This window comes from Anastrepha obliqua, chromosome 4 (genome assembly GCF_027943255.1).
Source record: "Anastrepha obliqua isolate idAnaObli1 chromosome 4, idAnaObli1_1.0, whole genome shotgun sequence".
NCBI lineage: Eukaryota > Metazoa > Arthropoda > Insecta > Diptera > Tephritidae > Anastrepha > Anastrepha obliqua.
The window spans coordinates 93,183,684-93,195,753 of record NC_072895.1 but is presented as its reverse complement, the minus strand read 5'-3'; positions in this window follow the sequence as shown (position 1 = coordinate 93,195,753).

Below are 12,070 nucleotides of genomic sequence, written 5' to 3'. Positions count from 1 at the left end.
GAGCAAGATGTCGAACGTTGCCGTTCGTTTGCTTTGTTTGCTTTGTCGTTCCTTCCGCTCTTTCGCTTGCAGCTCATTCAATGCAATGAGCAAGGTAACTACATATGAACAGTAATGAGCAAGGTAACACTAATATGAGCAAGGTAACTACATATGAGCAAGGTAACACTAATATGAGCAAGGTAACTACATATGAGCAAGGTAACTACATATGAGCAAGGTAACTACATATGAGCAAGGTAACTACATATGAGCAAGGTAACACTAATATGAGCAAGGTAACACTAATATGAGCAAGGTAACACTAATATGAGCAAGGTAACTACATATGAGCAAGGTAACACTAATATGAGCAAGGTAACTACATATGAGCAAGGTAACTACATATGAGCAAGGTAACACTAATATGAGCAAGGTAACTACATATGAGCAAGGTAACTACATATGAGCAAGGTAACTACATATGAGCAAGGTAACTACATATGAACAGTAATGAGCAAGGTAACACTAATATGAGCAAGGTAACTACATATGAGCAAGGTAACTACATATGAGCAAGGTAACTACATATGAGCAAGGTAACTACATATGAGCAAGGTAACTACATATGAGCAAGGTAACTACATATGAGCAAGGTAACTACATATGAGCAAGGTAACTACATATGAACAGTAATGAGCAAGGTAACACTAATATGAGCAAGGTAACGGCAATGAGCAAGGTAACTACATATGAACAGTAATGAGCAAGGTAACTACATATGAACAGTAATGAGCAAGGTAACTACATATGAACAGTAATGAGCAAGGTAACGACACATTTTTTCGTGCGTGCAGCCTGTTAAATCGAATTATAAGACGTTATCACGTCAAAAAAAAAATTATCGGTAAGAAAAAGTCTTCGATTAATTACTAAAAAATTTACATATTTAAAAAGCTCGTGCTAAAACTTGAGACTAATGGTTTAGCCGTTTTCGAGTTATGTTGGTCACCGACTTTGAAAACACCATTTTGAGAGAAACGCGTTTAAAGTTTGAAAAACACTTCTGAAGCGGTCTGAAACACTCTGAAACGCCTTTTCAAATTTGCTTGTAACTTCGAAAATATTCACCGGAAGGATATTACAATTTCTGTGTGTATTCTTAAATATATGTATCTTCTGCTCAAATATGAACGAGACTGTATCAATAAAACGGTCCGCGGATGACATATGGCAAAAATAAATTTTATGTTTTTTGGTAGGACTGTTATAAGCTTACATGGCAATTTTCAGCGGGATATGTCACATAGTTTGTTTTCTGTGCTACTGTAAACAAGTCAAGCTCGAGTGTGTTCTTCGAATTCTCTTTAATGACTTCAATTGTCTCAAAATGTTTTCCATGGAGCGGCAACTTGAGCTTGGGAAACAGGAAAAAGTCACATGGAGCCATATCAGGCGAATACGGTGCTTGCGGAACGATATTAACATTATTTTTGTTCAAATAATCGCGAACAAGACTTGATGTGTGAGCTGGTGCATTATCGTGATGCAAGAACCATGACTTGTTGTCCCACAATTCCTTCCTTTTAAGACGAGTGTTCTCGCGCAAACGCTTTGAAACGTCTAAATAATATTCAGCGTTAACCGATTTTGCGATTTGTGCGATTTTCAAGCACAATTTCCTTTACTTTTCCGATGTTTTCGTCGTTTACTGATGTTGCTGGACGACATTCATGAGGCAAGTTTTCAACCGATGTACGGCCCTTTTTGAACGATTTGTACCACTGGAAATCACGTGCACGCGATAGAGCAGAGTCCCCATAGGTTGTCTGCAACATTTTTAAGGCGTCTGAAGCCGAAATTTTGTTGGAATAACAAAATTTCAAACAAATTCTTTGTTCAACTTGAATTTCCATCGTTAAATTCGAAGAACACACTCGAGCTTGACTTGTTTACAGTAGCACAGAAAAAAACTATGTGACATATCACGCTGAAATTTGCCATGCAAGCATATAATAGTCCTACCAAAAAACAAAAAATTTATGTTTGCCATATGTCATCCGCGGACCGTTTTATTGATAACGTCTCGTTCATATTTGAGCAGAAGTTACATTAAAAAAAAGAAAAAAAATCGATTTTCTGAAAATTCTAACTTTAAAGCCTTTGACGAATTTATGTAAAAGATCTGCATAGTAAATTAGGCCTAAAGAAGCCACACTATTTTTTTATAATTAATTTCACTTCATTTCCGCCTTTATTTCGCGAACTTTTTGGCCTCGTCTCGTTGCATGTAGGCTTTTTAAGTCACTGCGCCTGCTAGGCACTTATGTATTTGCAACTCAACATTGCTCTAAACTCAATGCGACCTTGGCTGCCATAAATTTGATTATAACTTTGTTAAAAAAAGACAGAACTCGGCTCTTATAATCCTTTTTGTGGCTGCCAGCGAAAGTCATGGTATCAGCACGAAAAGTAAATATTTGAAACTCTGTCTCTTTGGTGGGCATGTATGTGTGCACTAAACGTAAGTGTATGTGCACGCATAATTTTTGTTTGCTTGTGTGCTTTGACTTTTATGTTACGGATTTAATTTCATTTTATTTATTTGCAATTTGTGCAAAACCTTTCATGTCGTTTTTCTTAAATGAAAAAAAAAAAAAACAAATTATAAATGAAGACCTAAAGGTACGGGTCAACTGCATAAATTTGAGTTGTCTGTTCGCAAGGCCATACAAACGCATATTTTAATGTCAATTTTGTGCACCAGCAGTTGGGTATCCATGTACGTAGGTGGTAAGAATGTGCGGAATACTTAAATTTCATATGTGTCATAAATTTCAGTTACCAATTTTGGCAGTAAATCGAGTAATGCTTTCCCTTTCAAGCTTAACGCAAGCCAAAATTAATTATCTTTTCATTTTCTCACCCACTAAAATAAATTACCCTACTCTCTCTCGCTCTCTTTCTATTTTTACCCTTTACTTCCAGTACTACCCATCGCACTCAGCTCGCACGCTCGCTTGTAGGCTTGCCTCTTCCTCTGTAATCCCCATTCATTTAATCACCCTCACTTGGTGCTTTTTTCGCCTGACTGCTTTTCGGCGTTGGTTGCTTTTTTTTGGCCTTCCCTTTTAACGCCTTTTAATGCCTGGCTATGCCGGCTTACATACAAAGTTGCTTTTTCGTATAACTTTTACCCAGAACTGGCTTTATTTTTGTGCGCTGCAAAATTGCAGAGTTTGCACTTTTATGTGCATGTGCGTTATGGTGTGTTTACATTGACACAGAGCCTTGATTTTAGCCAATAACAAATATGACGGCCTTTGATATTCGTTTATCTTCTTAATTAAAATTTTATTAACTTATGCCATGCATTATGCCAGACAGTGCTTTATGTTAATTATCACTGAAATTTATGAGCAATTTAATTAATTTAGTGAAATTTCCAATAAATTATTTTATCTCGTCGGGAAGTAACTGATTTCACACCACTTTGATGTACAGTTGGTGCAGATTTTTTCAACTCTACTCATATCCTCCATGACTATCTAATGCTGGCTTTGTGCGAGGTAGCAACACTGGAGTTAGATCTCTCGCTTCTCAAAAGCTTCTGCTCAATGAATGTTTCTTGATTTGTTGCTCAATCCTTCTATTGCTATTGTAGATGCTAAGAGCTTGCATCGGTGATTTATCTTTACCGCATTTGTCCAGAAATCAGCTCCGTATAAGAGCACGAAGAGCGAGGTAGCCATCACTATTTCCCGTTCCATTTGGATTGGATCCACTATGTTTACCAACAGTCTACTGAGTAGAGATGCCATGCCGTCTTAGCGGCTTTCTCTGCTGCTTGTTTTATTTCGGCTCAGAAGGTTACTTTAGTCCAGTCTTATGTCTAGGTACTTTGGAGCTTTTTTGCGGTTATCGTATTCGATCAAGTTTGCATGCTACCTTCTAGTGGAATGTGTTACTTGGTTAGAAGTATTAGCTCCATTTTCTCAGTGGCTAATTTGAGGCCAGGTGAATCTAACCACATTTGTCTTCGTATCATAACTTGGTTAAGTTTTCTATGAGCTTCTTCAAGGTTTCGTGTTGTAATGACTGCGGTGATATCGTCTTCGTATCCGATTAGAAAGGCACTATCGGGAATTACTATATTGAATGACTCGTCATAACAAATATTCCACAAGCAAGGACCGAGGATTCATCCTTGTGCCGTTACGGATATAACGTCTATACAACGAGAGGATTGGTTTGATAGACTAGTTTGCGGTCTCGTAAGTAATTCTTCGTTATGCGGTGTAGGTATGCTGGAATATCGAACATCAGCTTTAAGGCGGCCAAAAGATCCGTCCATCTTACGCTATTGAAAGCGTCCTTTGCATTTAAGATGGTAAGGAAGATTGTATACTGCCCTGTTGCGCTGTTCCTATGCTCTTTATGACAGTTTTGATTGCCCCTATTGTAGACTTTCCGCGACTAAAGCCGTGCTGTTTTGCTGATAGTCCTCGGTTATCTATAGCTGCGGCCAGTTGAAGCTTAATCAATCCTTCGAGGAGCTTGCCTGTTGTGTCGAGCATGCATAATGACCGATATGCTGCTGGAAGGTTCGGGTTGCCTTTTCCTTTGATTATTAGCACGAGATGTTGCTTTTTTCAGATTCCGTTGTGCATGTCTGGTAAGACTTGTGGTCGCAGTTTTGCGATACCCTTGAAGACTTCTGCGGGTACTCCATCCGGTGCTGGTGCCTTGTTGTACTTGAGCTTGCTGTAGCTGCGAGAGCTGACTGGAGTTCTTCACTGGTGAATATTGGAGGCTCTTCTGTCATGTTTATTTCACGCTCAATTTCTTCTCTGAATTCGTGACTTATATATATATATAATTGGCGCGTACACTTCTGTTATGTGTTTGGCCGAGCTCCTCCTCCTATTTATGGTGTGCGTCTTGATGTTGTTCCACAAATGGAGGGACCTACAGTTTCAAGCCGACTCCGAACGGCAGATATTTTTATGAGGAGCTTTTTCATGGCAGAAATACACTCGGAGGTTTGCCATTGCCTGCCGAAGGGCGACCGCTATTAGAAAAATGTTTTTATTAATTTTGCTTTCACCGAGATTCGAACCAATGACCTCTCTGTGAATTCCGAATGGTAATCACGCACCAACCCATTCGGCTACGGCGGCCGCAATTCGTGACTTGGAAAGAGTTATTTTACGATATAGTCTATCCTGCTCGAGCTTAGTTCCTGTGTAGGCTTCCAATTTATTCACGACAATCTTGTATCCAAGTCCCCAGCGGTACCTATTTAGATCTGCCCGGAGTTTTTCCCATTTTTCTTCCATGTTACTTACAATAGCGGCCTTTAGCTGTCTCTTTTTGCACTCTTGTATGCTTCTGAGTTTACAGTGGCTTGCCTGGTTCGCCTGGCGCTGGTGTATTTCCGTCTCAGACGAAGGACCTTGAAGTTTCACGTAACTTATAAAAGCTTAATTTCCATTTTAATTAAATTGATTGAAGTTAGGGAAAGTATAAGGCGACTTCTGTAGTTATATTGCTAAGAACCTTCTTTTTTAAGAAAATTCTACATACATACCTGACTTTTAATGAACGATAAATGTATCTGTGCCTCACATATTTTTAGAATGGGTGGGAGAGCATCTCTGCATAATGCCTGTTTAATCAAAGTGAAACCTTCTATGAAATAAAAAAAAACATGCGAATGGGTGGAAGAATATTTGGTTACTTCTCCGACTACGATAACTGAGTGAGACTAGCTTAGTTTAATAGGTTAATACACACATAATTAGCCGGTAAATTGATTGACGCAATTTTTAGTAAGTGCAAAATTAAATGATGCAATTAAATGATTACACTCCGCGCATTAAACAATTTGCCTTTGTTTTACATTTTTTTCTACACACGCAGAAAAATTGTTGCTAATATTGAATTTAAAATATTATAAAAATGCTATAAAAAATCAAAATGGTTTTATTTTTTTTTTAATTTTAATATGAATATTAATATATTTGCAGTAATTTGAAATCAAGTTCTTTGTCAGGAAATACATTTTTTTATTTTGTGTCACATTTTGTCGTATGTCCACACAAACATTCATACGCATGCATACAGGAATTTATAAATATAATTTAATTACAAATGCGCTAATATGCATGCACATTTGCGTAAAAATATTTATAAATAGCAATAACAATAAATGACAGCTGCGCCAGCGCCACTTAAAAAATAAATCATCTCAGCTAACCGCTTTGTTCGCGGCATAAATTCAGATAACTGCCAGCCTGCACTGACCTACATTAACACATGAGTGCCACTGGTTGCCATAAATAATAATAGTTTTGCAAAAATACTGAAAAAAGGCTTAAAAAATATACCACTGTGCAAAATCTTTTTTTATTTAATGTTTTATTGCGCAATACGATTTTTAACGCAATTTTGAAATATTAAGAAAAATATTAAAAATTTGCATAAAAAATTAAAAAACCAAAACATAAATTCCAATACAGAATTTTAAATAAAATAAGTACTTAAAAATAAACAAAAAAACTGCTTATTTAATTCTTCGTATTGTTGAAAACTCAAATGTTTCAAAAATATATTATGGCATAGAAACAAATATGTAAAAACAAAAAAAAACATATATTTTTATTAAAAATTTCATTTTATTAATTTTATAAAATTCAAATTTTCATAAAAGTAAAAAAGTTTTAATTACACTGAGGAGTTTTTATTAAAGTGAATTCTTAGAAATCTAGAAAAAAAGATTAATTTTTTCTATAGAATTTTCATTACTATTTCAATTATTAGAAATTCAAATTCTTAAATGATATATTGTGGTATAAAAAATTGTTGTTGTTTTTTCATTACGCTATAGGGTTTTAAAATATGTTGGTGGCGGCCGCCGTAGCTGAATGGGTTGGTGAGTGATTACGATTCGGAATTCACAGAGAGAACGTCGGTTCGAATATCGGTGAAACACCAAAAATAAGAAAAAGTTTTTTCTAATAGCGGTCACCCCTCGGCAAACAATGGCAAACCTCCGAGTGTATTTCTGCGATGAAAAAGCTCCTCATAAAAATATTTGCCGTTTGAAGTCGGCTTGAATCTGTAGGTTCCTCCATTTGTGGAACAGCATTAAGATGCACACCACAAATAGGAGGAGGAGCTCGACCAAACACCCAAAAAGGGTGTACGCGTCAATTATATCTTTTGCTCAAATATGAACGAGACGTTATCAATAAAACGGTCCGCGGATGACATATGGCAAAAATAAATTTTTTGTTTTGGTAGGACTGTTATGAGCTTACATGGCAAATTTCAGCGTGATATGTCACATAGTTTGTTTCCTGTGCTAATGTAAGCAAGTCAAGCTCGAGTGTGTTCTTCGAACTCTCTTTTATGACTTCAATTGTCTCAAAATGTTTTCCACGGAGTGGCAACTTGAGCTTGGGAAACAGGAAAAATTCACATGGAGCCATATCAGGCGAATACCGCGCTTGCGGAACGATATTAACATTATTTTTGTTCAAATAATCGCGAACAAGACGTGATGTGTGAGCTGGTGCAATATCGTGATGCAAGAACCATGACTTGTTGTCCCACAATTCCTTCCTTTTACGACGAATGTTCTCGCGCAAATGCTTTAAAACGTCTAAATATTATTCAGCGTTAACCGATTTTGCGATTTGTGCGATTTTCAAGCACAATTTCCTTTACTTTTCCGATGTTTTCGTCGTTTTCTGATGTTGCTGGACGACGTTCATGAGGCAAGTTTTCAACCGATGTACGGCCCTCTTTGAACGATTTGTACCACTGGGAAACACGTGCACGCGATAGAGCAGAGTCCCCATAGGTTGTCTGCAACATTTTTAAAGCGTCTGAAGCCGAAATTTTGTTGGAATAATAAAATTTCAAACAAATTCTTTGTTCAACTTGAATTTCCATCGTTAAATTCGAAGAACACACTCGAGCTTGACTTGTTTACAGTAGCACCACGCTTCCATCACTGATTTTGGATTCGTCGATGTAGAAAGTGTGCTGATATCCGGTTAATAGGTTATCTGGACTTAATCATTGATCTCTATCTGGGATCAAAACGTCATACTTCTTAACGAAGCTAACGACAGGCACCCGATTGTCCACTAGCATCGCGATTGTCCACTAGCATCGTGATGCACACACTCCGACAACTGGTGGTAAATTTGACAGTGGTTAGTGCTTTCTTCATTTCCCCAGACTTCGTTGAACTTGAGCCTGTACGCCGCCTTCATCGCTTTCTTTCAGAATTTCAGAATGGCATTAAGGACATCACCAGATGTCGTGCTCATAGCACCTGGGATACCCAAGCCCACACTTCTGTGTAGTCTGTTTAGGGTGTTTACATTGTAGCTTTCCTTGGAAGGCAATGGCAAAAACTCCGAGTGTATTTGTGCCATGAAAAAGCTGCTAATAAAAAAACGATTTGCTGTTAATCGCTAAGCCTACCAGGCCTACTAAGCTAACCTACTAAGCTCTAGCTCCCTCCGTTTGTGGAACAACATCAAGACGCACTCCACAAATAAGAGGAGGAGATTGGCGCAGCACCCAACAGAAGTGTAGCGCCAATTATTTATTTATTTAAGTTTTTATTATTATTTATTTATTTAAATTTAGATTTAAATAAAACATTTTTTTGTTTGTTTTTTTTGTTGACTCGTACACTTAAAATCAGCTCGTTAAAAAAAATTTATATTTTACTTTAATAGTTTTTTTTTTGAGATGTAGATCTTGCATTCATATCATTCCCTACTACATGTAGAATTAAAATATATCTGTTTTTATTTTTACTTGAGATTTTGTTGAAAAGGATTTAAATTTTTGGTCTAACAAGCGCATTTTACTATAAAAAATGCTGAAAAATTGAATAAAAAAATATAAAAAAAATTTCTTTGCAATTGGGAAATAGCACTAAACCAGATCGAATTCAGTGCATAAATTAGTTTTACACAATTTTTACCACTAATTTGCAAAAATAATTATAGCATCTTGATGATTTGCGTGCTAAAAATTTTTAATTAATATACAAATATTGCACAAAGTTCAATAAAACTTCAAGTATTTTTCAATTTATATTTTAATTGAATGTGAGTTGAAAATAAAGTTTTATAAATAAATAACGATTCGAGATTCATCAAAACCTTTTTCATGCATAAAATTCAAATTAATCTGAATATTTGTTATCAATAATTTATTTTCAAATCTAAATTGCATAAAAAAAAACACAAATAAAGATAAAAACTTTTTGATGGCTGCATTTATGCTAAAAGTCAAATATGGGGAAATCCATCAGCGTATTATATTTTTTTGTGTGCTATATCTGATAACTGAAAACTTTCGCAAATAAAAGCACATGCGTAACTTTTTACTGATACAATAATTTTTTTTTGTGATTCTAGAACCGGAAATGAAAAATGAATAGGAAGTCAGCAATTTGCTGCGTAATTCATAACTGTTTGTTATCTGTAAACATTTAGAGCAGAATATTTTTTGTCGCATATATCGCATAAATAAATTATGAACCGAAATACAAAAGTACAACAACAAAAAAAAAAAAAAACACAAATACACTGAAAATTCAATGAAAAAATTTGCTACATAAGGAATGAAAAATATTGTATTTTCAATTTTGTTCTTTGTGGTTTGCATCCAAGCGTAAAAAGGGCAATTTTAGGGGACATATACCTGTAAACGGCCATATTTTCCCTGATTTTCATTAAAATTATTTAAAATGAAGAAGACAATAAATTTTTTTTTCAAAATTGGCATGCAGTTTATTTATACATTAAAATAACATAAAAAAATTTTATTTTATTTTAATCATTTGAAATGGCGGATGTACACTCAATTCTTCCAGGAAGGTCACAGCGGGGCTTCCCAATAGATGCTACAATATCGGCGTCAGTGACCTGAAAACAAAAAAAACAAAATTTTTTTTTGTTTATTAATGTCATAATTTCTATATGAATTCAAAACAAATGAAAAAAAAATCGCGTAATAAAATGCTTAAAAAAAATGAATTTTGGGGCGAATTTTCCTATTATTTTTGCTTCGAAAAAATTATTTTCGAAAAATTTTCGAAAACTTGTAAATTCACATAGAAAGTAATATCATGAAAAAGGAGTGTGCGAAATTTCATGGAGATCGGTCAATAACTTTTCGAGTTATCGTGTACGCCAATTCGAAAAATATAGTTTTGAGAAAAACGCGTCTAAAGTTTGAATACAACGTAACTATACCTCTCCAAGCGCTCGAACGCAAAGAATAGAGTCGTCACGGTTGACGATCTATAATATAAAAAATACTTAAATTTATGTTCTAAAAGTTTTTTGACATATTCTTAAAGGCTTATATTAACATTTTATGAAAACAAAAAGATTTTTTTTTTGAAATTTTACAGGTATCTGCCCCTTTAAAATTTAGTTTGCTTACGATTATTGGAACAAACTGTTTATGATCATATTTATATCCTGTAAATAATTAAAAAAAAAAATCTTATACATATGCGCCTTTGAAAAATGTAGACGGAGTTATTTCTTTAAGATGAATGCGTAAATTTCAAATTATTTACAACTATTGAATATCGTTTTGTATTTTGGTCTTTGAGCAATCATTACAATCAATCTGGTTTTTAGTCTAGATCAGTTGGATTTTTTATAGACCACTGCCCGATTCGGGTACAGACGCGATTGGGAATCGCTCTGGATCTAAGATAAACAGTTCCATTTCGACATGATCGAATCCTCTCTATTTAGCTTCAGAAAGCAGTGGAATCTATGAAAAGACAGCTCGCAGTTGAAAATAGCCCAATCGAACATACGCTTGAATTCTACTACCTTGAAAGCTCTAATTACAAGCAGCAAAGACTTAAAATTATAATCGAAAATCCAAGTAACTAAAGTGGTGCCGACATGAGAAGGCCTAAAAGAGATAATCCTGGGGAATTAATGAAAAAAAAAACTCGCAACAATTCATAAAAACTTCATCGTAATTGGATGAATGATTTAGGAGTTCATTTTTGTATATTAGATAATAAAAAAAAAAAAATAGATGGCAATCCCATTTCGAAATACTTGTGGTATGAAGGTTTTTAAGTACCTCCCTTTTGGTAGTTTCATACTATCGTCAAGCAACGGCTAGACCTAACATTTAATTTATATCCTCAACATCCCTTAATGTACTATATCAAACCCAGAAATAGTTTGTCTTCCACAAGTAAAATAATTTTTTTAGTCAGTTGAGACAGTTTCGAAGAATAGCCTCTACATATAAGCAAAAAACTATGTAAAATATATATATTATAATAACTTTTTAAAATAGTGTATGAAAAACCGTAAAAATAAGAGATATTTGCAAAAGAAATAGACCTGGAAGGCCAGTTACCACATCCACTACTGATTTAGGGGCAAATATTTTCTTGTAGCCAGACATAAATCAAGGCAGTAGCTCATTCATGGTGGTTTCGAAAGTCTGTAGAAATGAAAAAATGGGTTAATTCCTGAAAATCAAAATACGTTTTCTGAAAATTCTCCTCCTTGGAGCTAATATGAAGGTTTAAGGCCTTTTGAAATGAACCACCGATAGTTTAAGTTCTTCCTATCACACTTATGCTCTTAAAAATTTATTTTATAACCTAGTTGAGAATTACAGCTAATAGAAACACTTAGACATAACCTCAATGACCAATACATTTGCGTTCACTTTTCATGCCACAAATTATCTATGTATAAACCCTTCAGCTTCAAAATGCACCTACGTACATTTGTTCACCCATTTTAGCTACAGTCTACAAATGACTATTCCCACTCGGCATTTATTTTTGTCACAAATGTGTCCTTGCATGCGCGATTAATACGCACGAAATAATTAACTACTAAATTAGTCAGTCGAAAGTTGTTATTACCGGCAGCAACTTGTAGGCAGTTAAGCAAGAAAGTTTATTTAAATGCCTTTGCGAGCGTCACGCAAGTGCGCTCGTACAATGTGTGTATGTGTGTTGTGAGTGTGAGTGAGCATTTTTTGTGTGAATAATTGAGTGAAG